A 12532-nucleotide genomic window follows, 5' to 3' on the forward strand; every position below is an offset into this window, starting at 1 on the left:
CTGGAAAGGGTCGGGGGTCACTAGAGCCGGGGCCCACCAGGATTTTTCCCAGTGGCCCGGCGGCCTAGTCCGACCCTGGTATTAGTTATAGTTTTGAGAATCTAAGACAGCAAATAGATATGTACCTCAACTTACATTCAAGCTGGGCTGGTGTATCAAGGAGAGAAAATGGCCATTCTCTTTAGGTCTTACCCTAACATGCAACTGCTCCAAGCTCTCTCTCCATAGGAGCCAGTCCTACAGTTTGGTAGATATCAGGTTGGCTCTAGGAGGCACATTGTAATGCTAAAGGAATAACATACAATGAGGAACATAAGTATTTGAACACCCTGCGATTTTGCAAGTTCTCCCACTTAGAAATCATGGAAGGGTCTGAAATTCACATTGTAGGTGTATTCCCACTGTGAAAGACAGCATTTAAAAAAAAATTCAGGAAATCACATTGTATGATTTTTAAAGAATTTATTTGTGCTGCACTGCTGAAAATAAGTATTTGAACACCTGGCAATCAGCAAGAATTATGGTCTGAAGTTTGCCAATGACCATCTGGATGATCCAGAGGAGGCATGGGAGAAAGTCATGTGGTCAGGTGAGACCAAAGTAAAACTTTTTGGTCTAAACTTCACTCGCTGTGTTTGGAGGAAAAACAAGTATGAGTTGCATCCCAAGAACACCATCCCTACTGTGAAGCATGGGGGCGGTAACATCATGCTTTGGGGGGTGTTTTTCTGCGAAGGGGACAGGACGACTGCACTGTATTAAGGAGAGGATGAATGGGGCCATGTATTGTGAGATTTTGAGCAACAACCTCCTTCCCTCAGTCAGAGCATTGAAGATGGGTTGTGGCTGGGTCTTCCAACATAACAATGACCCGAAGCACACAGCCAGGATAACCAAGAGTGGCTACGTAAGAGGCATATCAAGGTTCTGGAGTGGCCTAGCCAGTCTCCAGACCTAAATCCAATAGAAAATCTTTGGAGGGAGCTGAAACTCCGTGTTGCTCAGCGACAGCCCCGAAACCTGACAGATCTAGAGGAGATCTGTGTGGATGAGTGGGCCAGAATCCCTGTTGCAGTGTGTGCAAACCTGGTTAAGAACTACAGGAAACGTTTGGCCTCTGTAATTGCAAACAAAGGCTTCTGTACCAAATATTAACACTGATTTTCTCATGTGTTCAAATACTTATGTGCAGCAGTGCAATACAAATACATTCTTTACAAATCATACAATGTGATTTCCTGATTTTTTTTTTTAAATGCCGTCTCACAGTGGGAATGAATCTACAGTGTGAATTTCAGACCCTTCCATGAGGGAGAACTTGCAAAACCACAGGGTGTTCAAATACTTATGTACCTCACTGTATGTACTAACGACATTATCATAGTCAACAAACCATTTATGTCATGGTAGCACCTACGTTGTACTTCTGGGATTCCTGTCCCGGCCCTCTTCATGCTAAATAATATTATTATTATAATTATTTTGTTATTTTTTTTATCATTTTAAATGTATCACACTTAGAAAGGCAAAAATTGCTTTGTTTTGTTACATTGTTCTTAGATCAGGATCCTCATGTAAATTGGAATATTTTTGTCTTTACTGCAGTTTTTATGTACAAAAGCATGAGGGCGATTAATGTTCTTGTTTTGATGAATGTCTAACAAATACTGTAACTTATCATCAATTGCAAGTTTATTTAGATACAGTATGTAATGGGGCTTCCTGATTATACTGAAACCTCTAGCTACAAGTATTAGGATTTACTGTAAATGTTGATCTGTTATACAAATGTCAAGCTTTAGCCAACTGGCTTTAGTTTAGACGACATTTCCGAAAATATTTATCTTATATTGAGAGGAGAGGAGAAGAAATGCTAAAACATCAGTGCTGGCTCATTAGACATGTAATGCACAAAGGAAACTTGTTGAAATAGAACATATTGTGTTTTGTCTACAGTATAAAAACAGTTAGTCCCCATTCTGAGAAATAAAGATAATAGCAGGTGATACTGATCTCTAGGTACTTTCCCTGGTTCATTTGTATCATGTATGTTTGGAAACTAGGTTTGAAGTTTAGCAGTGGGGGGCAGAAATGGGTTAGTGATTAACTCCGCTTTTAAATGAGCACAGATTAAGTTGTTACAGGATTGTGGATGAAACAGAACAATTCCCATCTCAAGGTGATTCATATTGTGAAATAATGGCCAATGGGAGGGATTTCTAAGAAAATGATCTTGGAAAGTAGAGTTTTTTGGAGAATTGGACTGAGCTCTGAATTAGGGATGGGCTACAGCTAAGTCATTAAGACTGAAGTCTTTAAAGGCGACTTGTATTATATGGCAGACTGTTGGTTAGGGGAGCCAGGAATAAAGAGCTGGGTAGAGAGTGTAGTTGGGAGGAATACACTTTAAAAAATGCACCAATCAAATAGTTAAGATGGGGTGGGTGCTACCAAAATTTGGTCAGATGTCACCCTTGACTGCATAGTATATTTTAAAGGCAACACCAGGTCCTAGAGGTGCCGTACTGGTACAGTATTAACATGTACAAAGAATTGGCCCAATCCCAATATTTCTGCATCAATCACACTTGACAGAATACAGAAAAGCTTTCAGCTAAAGCAAAACTCACTGTTTGTTCTCACTATGAAATTACTGTGCTGGAATAAATTTTGAAATTTCAGATAACTGCAACTTAAATTGTCATAATAATTGTGTAATAATTTAGTATTCAACCAATGTATCCAGAATGTAAAAGATAAGAGAAATTAATTATGATAGAAGACTGAAAGGAGAATGAAAGGTGAACTAAAAGAGGGGAGTGGCTAGTGAGCCCCACCACCAGAAGCTGAACATTGGGACTTAGGGGCACATTTACTAAGGTTTGCTGAGAAAAGTCCAATTTTTTTCATGTTTCATTTTTTTCAAGATTTATGTATGTGTTTTTGGCAGTATACGATCGTTTCGGTTTTTTCTTGAAAAAATTGACATAATTCTTGAGAAATTTGAGTATTTTCTCTAAAAATTCAAGATTTTTTTTTAAAACCACAAATGTTCCTGATTTATAAAACTTTATGTGACTTTTTTTTGACTGACAAGCTGCCGAGAACCAATGAGTCCTATGAAGGCTTAGAATAGTAGAGGAAGTAGAAATTAATCCCATTATTGTTTTCTATGTCATCCAGTTTCAAGGGGAAGTTAATCTCATTGGTGTTTTCTATTTCACCCAGTTTCAAGGGGAAGTTAATCCCATATTATTTTCCAAGAATGAGTGTCAATGCTCCTAAAATGGCCACTGAAGGACTTCCTGTTTGGGAAAAATAAAGAGAATCCATGGAATAGCCATTCACAATTTTTTAGAATTTTCAGCATGAAAAAAATCATGATTTAAAGACAATAAAGTCAATTTTTTCATTCAACCCTACCAACATTATCGTCACATTTAATAAACGCAAGAATGATCGTGTTTTATTAAAAAAAATACCAAGTCGAGTTCCATGGCCAGAAAAATTCTAGTTTTAGTAAATCTGCCCCTAAGTTTTTAAATATATATGATCTATTTATATCTTTAATAGATACAAGAATGAATTGTATTGGGTGTATTGGGTGATGAATTGGGATTGGATTGATTTTTATTATGATGTTAATTAATTAATTGTTTTTAAGGTAATAATTCATTGTGGCTTTCAATGACTCGTTAAATAACACAATTAAGTGTGGAATAGTTAAGGCACTTTTCCCTATTATATTAAATTATTCATACAGTCACCTACTAATAAGCTCTGCAGTGTTATAGTGTACTCCTGGATTTGTGACTTGGAACTTTATTAAAATGATTATACATATAATTATTTGGATACTGAATTTCCTGAGAACTCAAAATAAACTACATTTTATAACTACATATACATTCAGATTTCCTTTGCACGAGGGAAGAGAGCGCAGTCATGGGTTCTCGTGTTGCCTGTGCCAGGGCGGTGCTGCTGGTGCTCCTGTCCCTCGGCCTCACCCTAGCTCTTGAAGGTGCTAAAGTGGATCTTCAGGTTTTTGGGGTTCCAGAATGACAGTGTGACACATGGTATTGGGCTGCTGTACGTGGTGTTTGTACTGTGGTTTGTCATGCCGGGGATACCCAGGGGCAGCCTGCCAGTGAGTAACATTGCTCAGTCCTACTGTGCTGTAATGTCAGTGACATGACATGAGTAACGTTGGAACTTGACCCGCCCTTCTCCCAACCAACACCCCCTTTTACCTCTTTACTTACCATCCCCAATAAACACACGAACACCAATTCTTGGGATAAAAATGGCCGCAGAAAATTTATTAACAACAATCAAAGTTTTAATTTAAAACATAACATAAATAACAAATGTGAAACAAAACATCTCAAACATAACACAAATATTTGTATAACAAACAAACCAACTTTTAAATAACCAAACACTGTAACAATCCAATAACTGCGCAGCGCAACTGGCGCTGCCAGCTGCCCTTCTGGCCCGGAACCAACTACCCGACAAAACTCACCTCCTAATCCACTTTCTTACCCCTGAGGTTCCAAGCATGCCAGCCCCACTTAACTATAAAACTCCCCTCCTAACCCAACCATTGTTTTCCCCCAACTCAATCACCCCGCCCACAACACTCCTCTATCTCCACCTCTATAGGGAGGGAGGGTGGGCGTTTTACTATGCTGACTAAAATGGATTGAGAAGCGGGAACGGTTTACCAGCATTTATACCTTTTATGAATCAACGAATCACCTGCAACTGGGTGTGGCTAAGTCTGTCCAACGTATCTGTCATGCCCCTGCTTCCCTACGTTACACTACGGGTCATTGGGCTACTGGAGATGTAGCGCTTAGTTGGCTATGTATGTATCAGTCTGCATAAAGATACATAGGTGCATCTGGCGGGGAAGAATAATGTAACAGTATATTGGGCTGGTAACACTACCTGCGCAGGTGAAGCGGCTCTCTGTGCCAGATGCATAATTTATCTCTGCGTATTCGGTAACTCCTGCACTGCTATGTGGGCTGTTTTTAAAGAAGCGCATTAGTAGACGTTTCTATCGCATGTAGATTTGCATGATATGAATAGGTTTCTTTTGTGCTTAAAGGAAACTACTATGTTTTGCAAGATAATGAATAGAAACGTAATGGCAACGAAATAGGGAACTTTCAGATATTAATCACTGAAAAATCTAGGTGCTAGGTTTAGAGTTGTCTCTAATACAACATCTAAGCAAAGGGAGCACAGATCAATTATAATTTAGAGCTATCAAAAAAACTTGTAAAACTGACATTTTTCTCAGTCGGTGACATTTAACCCTTCCAAATCCTGATTAGCATATGCTGATTAGGATTCAGATTTGGTTCAGTATTCGGCTGAATCCCTTGCGGTGGATATGGGGGTTCGGCCGAACCCGAAAAACTGGATTTGGTGTATCGATATTACAGAGTAATAAACATATTATTTCTATATATTGTACATATATACTATATTTAGGGAACGTACATAGAGGATATTATTGGGATTACTAAATTGATCTTTGTTTTTTGTCTGCATAGAAAGAATCAGCATTCAAAATGTGGCAGTTTATCTGCTCATGTTTCCCCAGCTTATGCAGGGTAAAGACTTCATATTTGCTTTACTGTAATTTTACACATACCGTATATACTCGAGTATAAGCCGATCCGAATATAAGCCGAGGTACCTAATTTTACCTAAAAAAACTGGAAAAACGTATTGACTCGAGTATAAGCCTAAAATGTATTAGAGTCAGTAGACATTTTTCTTGCACCAAAAATGCACTGGAGTCAATGGGCTCTTTTTGATGCACAATAGGCACTTTTACACATTTCAGCAGTTCAGACCTGACATGGAACATATGAGCTATTTATATATTAAACAACTGCAGTAAGTAACACATTCCTTATGCTTTTTAGTCAGTAGAAAAGTCCATTGGGACAGAAATGTACTTGAGTTATTTATTGTTATTGTGCCTAAAGTACTAAGTTATGAGCCCTTTGTCATGTACTAAGTTGGGAGCCCTTTTTAGTCAGTAGAAAAGCCCATTGGGACAGAAGTGTACTTGAGTTATTTATTGTTACTGTGCCTAAAGTACTAAGTTGGGAGCCCTTTTTAGTCAGTAGAAAAGCCCATTGGGACAGAAGTGTACTTGAGTTATTTATTGTTACTGTGCCTAAAGTACTAAGTTGGGAGCCCTTTTTAGTCAGTAGAAAAGCCCATTGGGACAGAAGTGTACTTGAGTTATTTATTGTTACTGTGCCTAAAGTACTAAGTTTGGAGCCCTTTGTCATGGTGAAAAATGCTAGCTATGTTAATAACAGCATTGAGGTACATTATTTATATGTAAGCCTTAGTTACTTCTTATAAAGTGAAAACATTGATTTAGATCTGTAAACATGATTTTTATGGTGTTGTGTATGAAAATGCCAATATTGATTTATCATTCAGGCAAATCCGTTGCTCCAGCATGCACTTACTTCACTTCGCGCCGCCCCCGTGCGTCACCCGAACAAGCACTCACGGTGCGGCGCACCATGCCGCACACCCCCCCCGTGCGTCACCCAAACATGTACTCACAGGAGCACCGCTCGCGACTGACGTGCGACGCACGCGCTGGCTGGGGGGGGGCTGGATCGACGCACGGGGGAGGGGTAGGCGCGGCGCGATGTGAGTGCATGCTTGGGCAACGGATTCGCCGGTAGTACAGGTAATTGAGGACTGGAGTATAAGCCGAGGATTCCTTTTTTAGCACATTTTGAGTGCTGAAAAACTTGGCTTATACTCGAGTATATACGGTAATATTTTGTGAAAAAATTTAATGGAGGGAACCCTGACAAGTCTGGATGGTTCCCACAAAACAGAGGGGGAAGACATAAGAAAAACTGTTACAGTGGAATCCCCATTTTACTTTTTCCCAGGCACCGCGACATATGTGTAAAATTCAGGGACACTTAAAATTCAAAAAGAAAATAACGTAGTAAAAGTGGGGTTGCACTGTATTTATTTTGTAAAACTATATCTGTGCCTTTCACACCACACTTGATGAGGCAGAATGAGTACATATGTGGTGTCCAAGTTGCCAATAGAACCCATAACGTTGTTTGCAGATAATGTGCTTTTGGCACTGACTAGCAAATCACTACTACAGGTTTAAAAGATACTGCCTCCTGGCCTAACTGCCTCCTGGCCATCTCTAACTGGATGAACCAACACCACCTTAAACTCAACCTAACAAAAACTGAAGTAATGATCTTTCCGCCTGAGCCTGGTCCTACCCCCCCCCCTTTTCTATCTCTATTGATGGCACCCTCATCAACCCCGTTGATTCGGCGCGTTGTTTGGGGGTGATCTTTGACTCCAGTCTCTCCTTTTCTAACCACATTAACTCCACTGTCAAAACCTGTCACTTTTTCTTACACAATATTGCCAAAATTCGTCCCTTTCTTTCTACTGCAACAGCTAGGCTGCTCATGCATGCTCTCATCCTGTCCCGACTGGATTACTGCAACTGCAACATTGGGTACTAAATACTACAGGGTGTGGCACCCTCTGCAAGTAAAGCTGTTCATTCATTCATGGGCCAATATTCTCTGGCAGTTCTTGTGTAGAGTTCACAAAAGCTGCATTGAGAAGACATTGGCGTATATGTAAAATGTTCATTTATGTTAAAAAAAAGTTTGAATGACAAATTCACAATCATGTAAACTCTAGGATTTCTTACACCACACTATGGCAAAGCAAAATGTAAGAGTAACACAATTTCACCAATGTAACGCCACCTTTCTGAATGGGGAGCAATTACATTCCAAATTAAGTCTTACTTCATGCTTTATTAATTCCTATAGATGGAGTCTGTATGACAGCTCCCCCACCTGTATCTGGGGTAGGCTAAACCAACAGGGTTTACAAAGATGGAGCAAAGAAAAAACGGAGCAAGACGTTTTGTGCATATACCATTTGTGTATGCTTTGGCATTCAATGTGGAGTACTTTTGGAATTTGTATTCTGGTGTTATTAACAATGTTTTCCTTTATTAACAATGTGAATTTCAGAAAGGTTGGGTTAAACTGGTGGAAACAAGGGTACCAGAGCTGGGCCAAGGAGCTTTGGCACCAAAGGCAAACTCAGCAATCTGTGCCCCTAGGTACAACTGAATACAGGGGGAGTGTATGTAGCATGGGAGGCACAGGGGAACAGTTGGGAATGCAATGAACACAGTATAGACATTTTATGAACCTGTGTGGCACTATTATTAATAGTTAATAGGATCTGCACAATAAACAAGCTGTACACCCCCAATTAAACCTTTCTGGAATTAAGCCCCTTCCTTTTCCCAAATTGGTTGTGCCCTAGACAGGTGTCTCTGCTTCCTACTCCTTGTTTCAGCCTTAAACATTCTTCCAATTCCTTTTTGGCTCTATCTAACGTTTTACTCTGCTTTAAGCCTAATTTAACAACCACCCACCCATCTTTATATATCTACAGGTCTTGCTGGAAATTCCCCTGAAAATATATGACCTGCCAATTAGTGATGTGTGGGTTGGCCTTTTGCACCTGACCCTAACACGCTCACTCCTTAACCAAATCCTACCACTGTGCTGTCATCATTTATATGCATGTGTCTGAACCACCCATCTCTGATGTCACCAGAGGCGGCAGGGCAGGCAGGCATATGCTGTATAAATAAGCAGATAGCAGGCAGCCACTGTGTGCTGTAAAGTTTTTGGGGTGGACCATGGTGGAGTTCGGCCCGACATACACTAAAGAGGCACTGAGCTGTCCCGAACCTGCCAGACCTGTGGGTTTCATGTTGGCGCACACATAACGATCCAAAAAATATGGAGCACCAAAAAATCTATAATATAAAAAGTCACTGTTTATTTAGTCATTTTAAAACCAAAAGTGTATGTATAATAATGGTGCTTCCGAGGAAGTGGCCATGAAATGTGTTAAGCTTATGGTCCGCTATTATACATACACTTTTTGCCTCTATGACCCCTGGACCAGGTCTAACAGTAAAGCACTTATCTCTCACCCCTGCGGGCATACAGGTACGTACAGAGTTAATGAATGAGTCTGATCCAACCCATATCACCTGTAGGATATCTGACATATGCATTTTATTTAAATATACTTAATTAGACAAAAACATTGATGTAAATTAAATGCCGGCATCTGGTAACTTCCCTGATTTGGCTTCTGGTTGACCCCCATCTTTTGTGCTTGAATGTTTGTTTTAGCTTATTTTAGCCTATTCTTCCAGGCAGATTGATTTGAGGTGTTTCAGATGGTGCTTCTGCAACTTGGCATTATATTAGTGCCACAGATTCTCTATTGGATGAGATCAGGACTTTGTTTAGGCCGTTTGTTTGTTTTTTTTGCTAATGTAGGGATCCCCAGATTTGGGCCCCTTCAGCGGTTTCCCATTTAGACAGGCACAGAGGGTGGCCCTGTGGAAATTAGACACCTAAGGTGGTCCTGTGGGTTTATGTGTTAGAGGGAGTTTCCCTGCAGTTCAGGCAGCAACCACTGGGTGGTGTGTTGGAATATAAAAGGGGATGACTCCCATGTTCAGCAGGTTTTAGTCCTGGGACCTCCCTCTGTGAAGAGTTGTACAACAGGCTGGAGTTTTAGTCAGTAGACTGTAATAGATCACTCTAGGAGTGACAGGCAGGATAGTAAGAACGTGCAGAGATAGTCCCACCAGGAGTGAGGGGGGTGAGAGGTGTTAATCCATCGCTGGAGTTCAGGGCATGTAGTGTCTAGTTAGGTGGAGCAAGTGGCCACAAGGGAGAATCAAGGGGTGCTCAGGCGTGAGTACCGGGGTGAGTCCTTGTGGAGGGTCAGCCTGGCGTAAGTACCGGGGAGCGCCCTAAGAGAGGGTCTGCTGGCGAGAGTACTGGGGGGAGCCCTAAGAGAGGGTCTGCTGGTGAGAGTACCGGGGGGAGCTCCTAGATAGGATCACCTGGCAGGAGTTCCGTGGGTAGCCCAGAGAGAGAGAGAGAGGTTCTCTAAGAGGGAAGTAAAGGAGAAGTGTACCCTGAATTGTGTGTGTAACATATCCTGGAAGACCTGCCCTCACTCAATAAAGCAAGTTCATCTGGTTCATCATCACAGCCGGTGTCTTGTCTCTTCCTATAAAGAGGATCCTCAACTGCCTGGTAAGCAGCTACCCCAAGGGAGGGGCAAGGTACCAGGAGTTGCAGGGAGTCCCTGTCCAAGGAGGACAGTGCAGAGTTTCCCAGGGAGGGGAGTTATAGTTCTACCTATACCTACCCTGGGTGGAGGCACGCCCGTAATACTATACCTGTTCCCCCATAGTAAGCGGGGACACAGGGCTCCTGTAGCGCCAAGAGCATACAATTTGATGGTACAAGTAGCAGCACCGTATAAAGTGGGCTACACTAATATGGTTTAGTCCAACTGAAAGCTTTTAGCTTTAGACTGAAACAAGTACTTTTCCGTGTATTTTACACCCTCCATTCTTCTGCTTCCAAAAAACAAATGGCTGCTATAGGAAAGTGCCATGTCACATTGAGATGTTGGAAGCGTCCCTTCTGCCATGGCGCCTCAGGCAGAACTATTTTCCATCACTACAAACTCTCAGAGCAATTTTTTAAACTGGAAATTTCTCTCTTTTAATGTAGGGAGCTCAACTGTGCTCTTCTGGTCCCAGTTGAAGGTGTACATAGGTAGAGCGGCATCAGGCAGGGTTGTATTTTAAACCACTAATAGAATTAAAGGACAAGGCGAGTGTAAATGGTAGAGGGGTGGTATTTTTGTAGGTCCAGGTCTTTTGTAGAGATCCAGGTCTTTGAATTGTTCATTGAAAAATGCTTTTGATGTTCTCTGCCCTGAACACAGTGCTTATTTGAGAGGTTCAGGCGCTAGAACTAGACAGAGCACATTGCAGATGGTGGGGGTGTAATACATGCACATTGGCACCCAGGGCCTCCTAGAATTTTAAGGCTCATCAAATACCAGCATGGTGCCAGTGTCAGGATAGAGAACACTGCAAGTTCCAAGGAACAGGAGAGAAGATTGGATCACATGGGGGTGAGGTGCAAGATACCAGCGCCACACCATTTACTCTTACCTTGCCCTTTTATTAGCAGAGGAAATAAGACAAGAAAGCTCAGCAAAATAAAGAAAACATTTTCATAGCAGTTTTACAATATGCTCTTTTATAAAAACTGGGTATATTTAGTAATAGAACAATGTCCAGCACTACTAGAGTGACAAATGAAGTAGAAATTTTTTCAGGTGATAGCCCCCATTTTATTAAAATATTTCAGTATTTTGTCTGTGGGAGTGTCGGACTGAATAGCCAAACCACATGACCACGTCATGCATCAGATGTTTGTGCGAGTATGTATGGGAACTATTGCACAGTGCAGCTACTATAATAAGTACAACTGACACCCAAAGTTGCGGCTGGAAAGCATGAAAGGCATGTGGTGGGTTAGTGCTGAGGTCATTGTATGAGATGACAGAATAAAAAGTTGAACTGAAAATGTAATGGAAATTGTCATTCAGGGGGTTGTGTCCCACGTGTTATGGTTTTGTATTGCATTGCAGCTTTTTTTTTTAATATCTTATTCATATTTTGACCAGAGCTAACTAACTCATTCCACATTAATATACAGGCTTGGACTGGGGGTGTGCGGGTCCCCCGGCTGGTGTGTGTATGCTGGACTGACAAGGCAACCAATGTTGCAAAAGCCCTGGTTGTCTCGTCAATCAGGTAGGACAGAAAATTTTAATTGGGCGCCGTTGAAGGCACCTGAGCAAAACCAAACGTTTAGGGCTGAATCGTTGGACAGGGGTTGAATTCCTATTGTTTCTACCTCCATATCTGACAATTCAGACCTGAACATTAGTGGAGGGTGGGAACGAGATGTAAATTGTCCTTAGTTGTAGGCACCTATTTTAACTTAGCTGGGTAGGCAGGTGTTGAAGCGCCGTGGGTGTTGATGGTGTGGGAGAGAGGAAGAGGGTATGGTTTGGTAAAGGCTGCGTGGTGGTCCTAAATGATGTTGGTGGGTGGTGTGGTGCGTCGTTCAAACCAGCACAGGTATAGTTAATCCCGCATTTACATCTATCCTCCCCCCCCCGCTCTCCCAAAACCAGGCACCGAGTGCTAATGTGGACACCTCAATGTGTCACCGAGCCGTACCCCTTACTTTTAACTATTCAACATTTTTTAATGGTTAATTAAAGGATAAGTTTTAACTTGGTCTGAGTATACGAACTAATACAGCCGTGGGTGGTGCAGCGTTTTGATCTTCTTTCTTCCTTAATTGCATTGATGTTTTGGATCATGCACACCCACATGCACTCATGTTTTGTTTAAGTGTTGGTGCCCCATTTCTATCTTCAATTTGGCCATCATCTCAAATCCCAACCATGAATATAAATATAAAGCAGGTCTTTCAATTGCAGGTATAGCAGCCTCTTTTCTATCAGATTTTGGAATCTTGTAGGGATTTGCTTCCATTCAGCC

Source organism: Xenopus tropicalis, chromosome 7, assembly GCF_000004195.4.
Source record: "Xenopus tropicalis strain Nigerian chromosome 7, UCB_Xtro_10.0, whole genome shotgun sequence".
NCBI classification, from domain to species: domain Eukaryota; kingdom Metazoa; phylum Chordata; class Amphibia; order Anura; family Pipidae; genus Xenopus; species Xenopus tropicalis.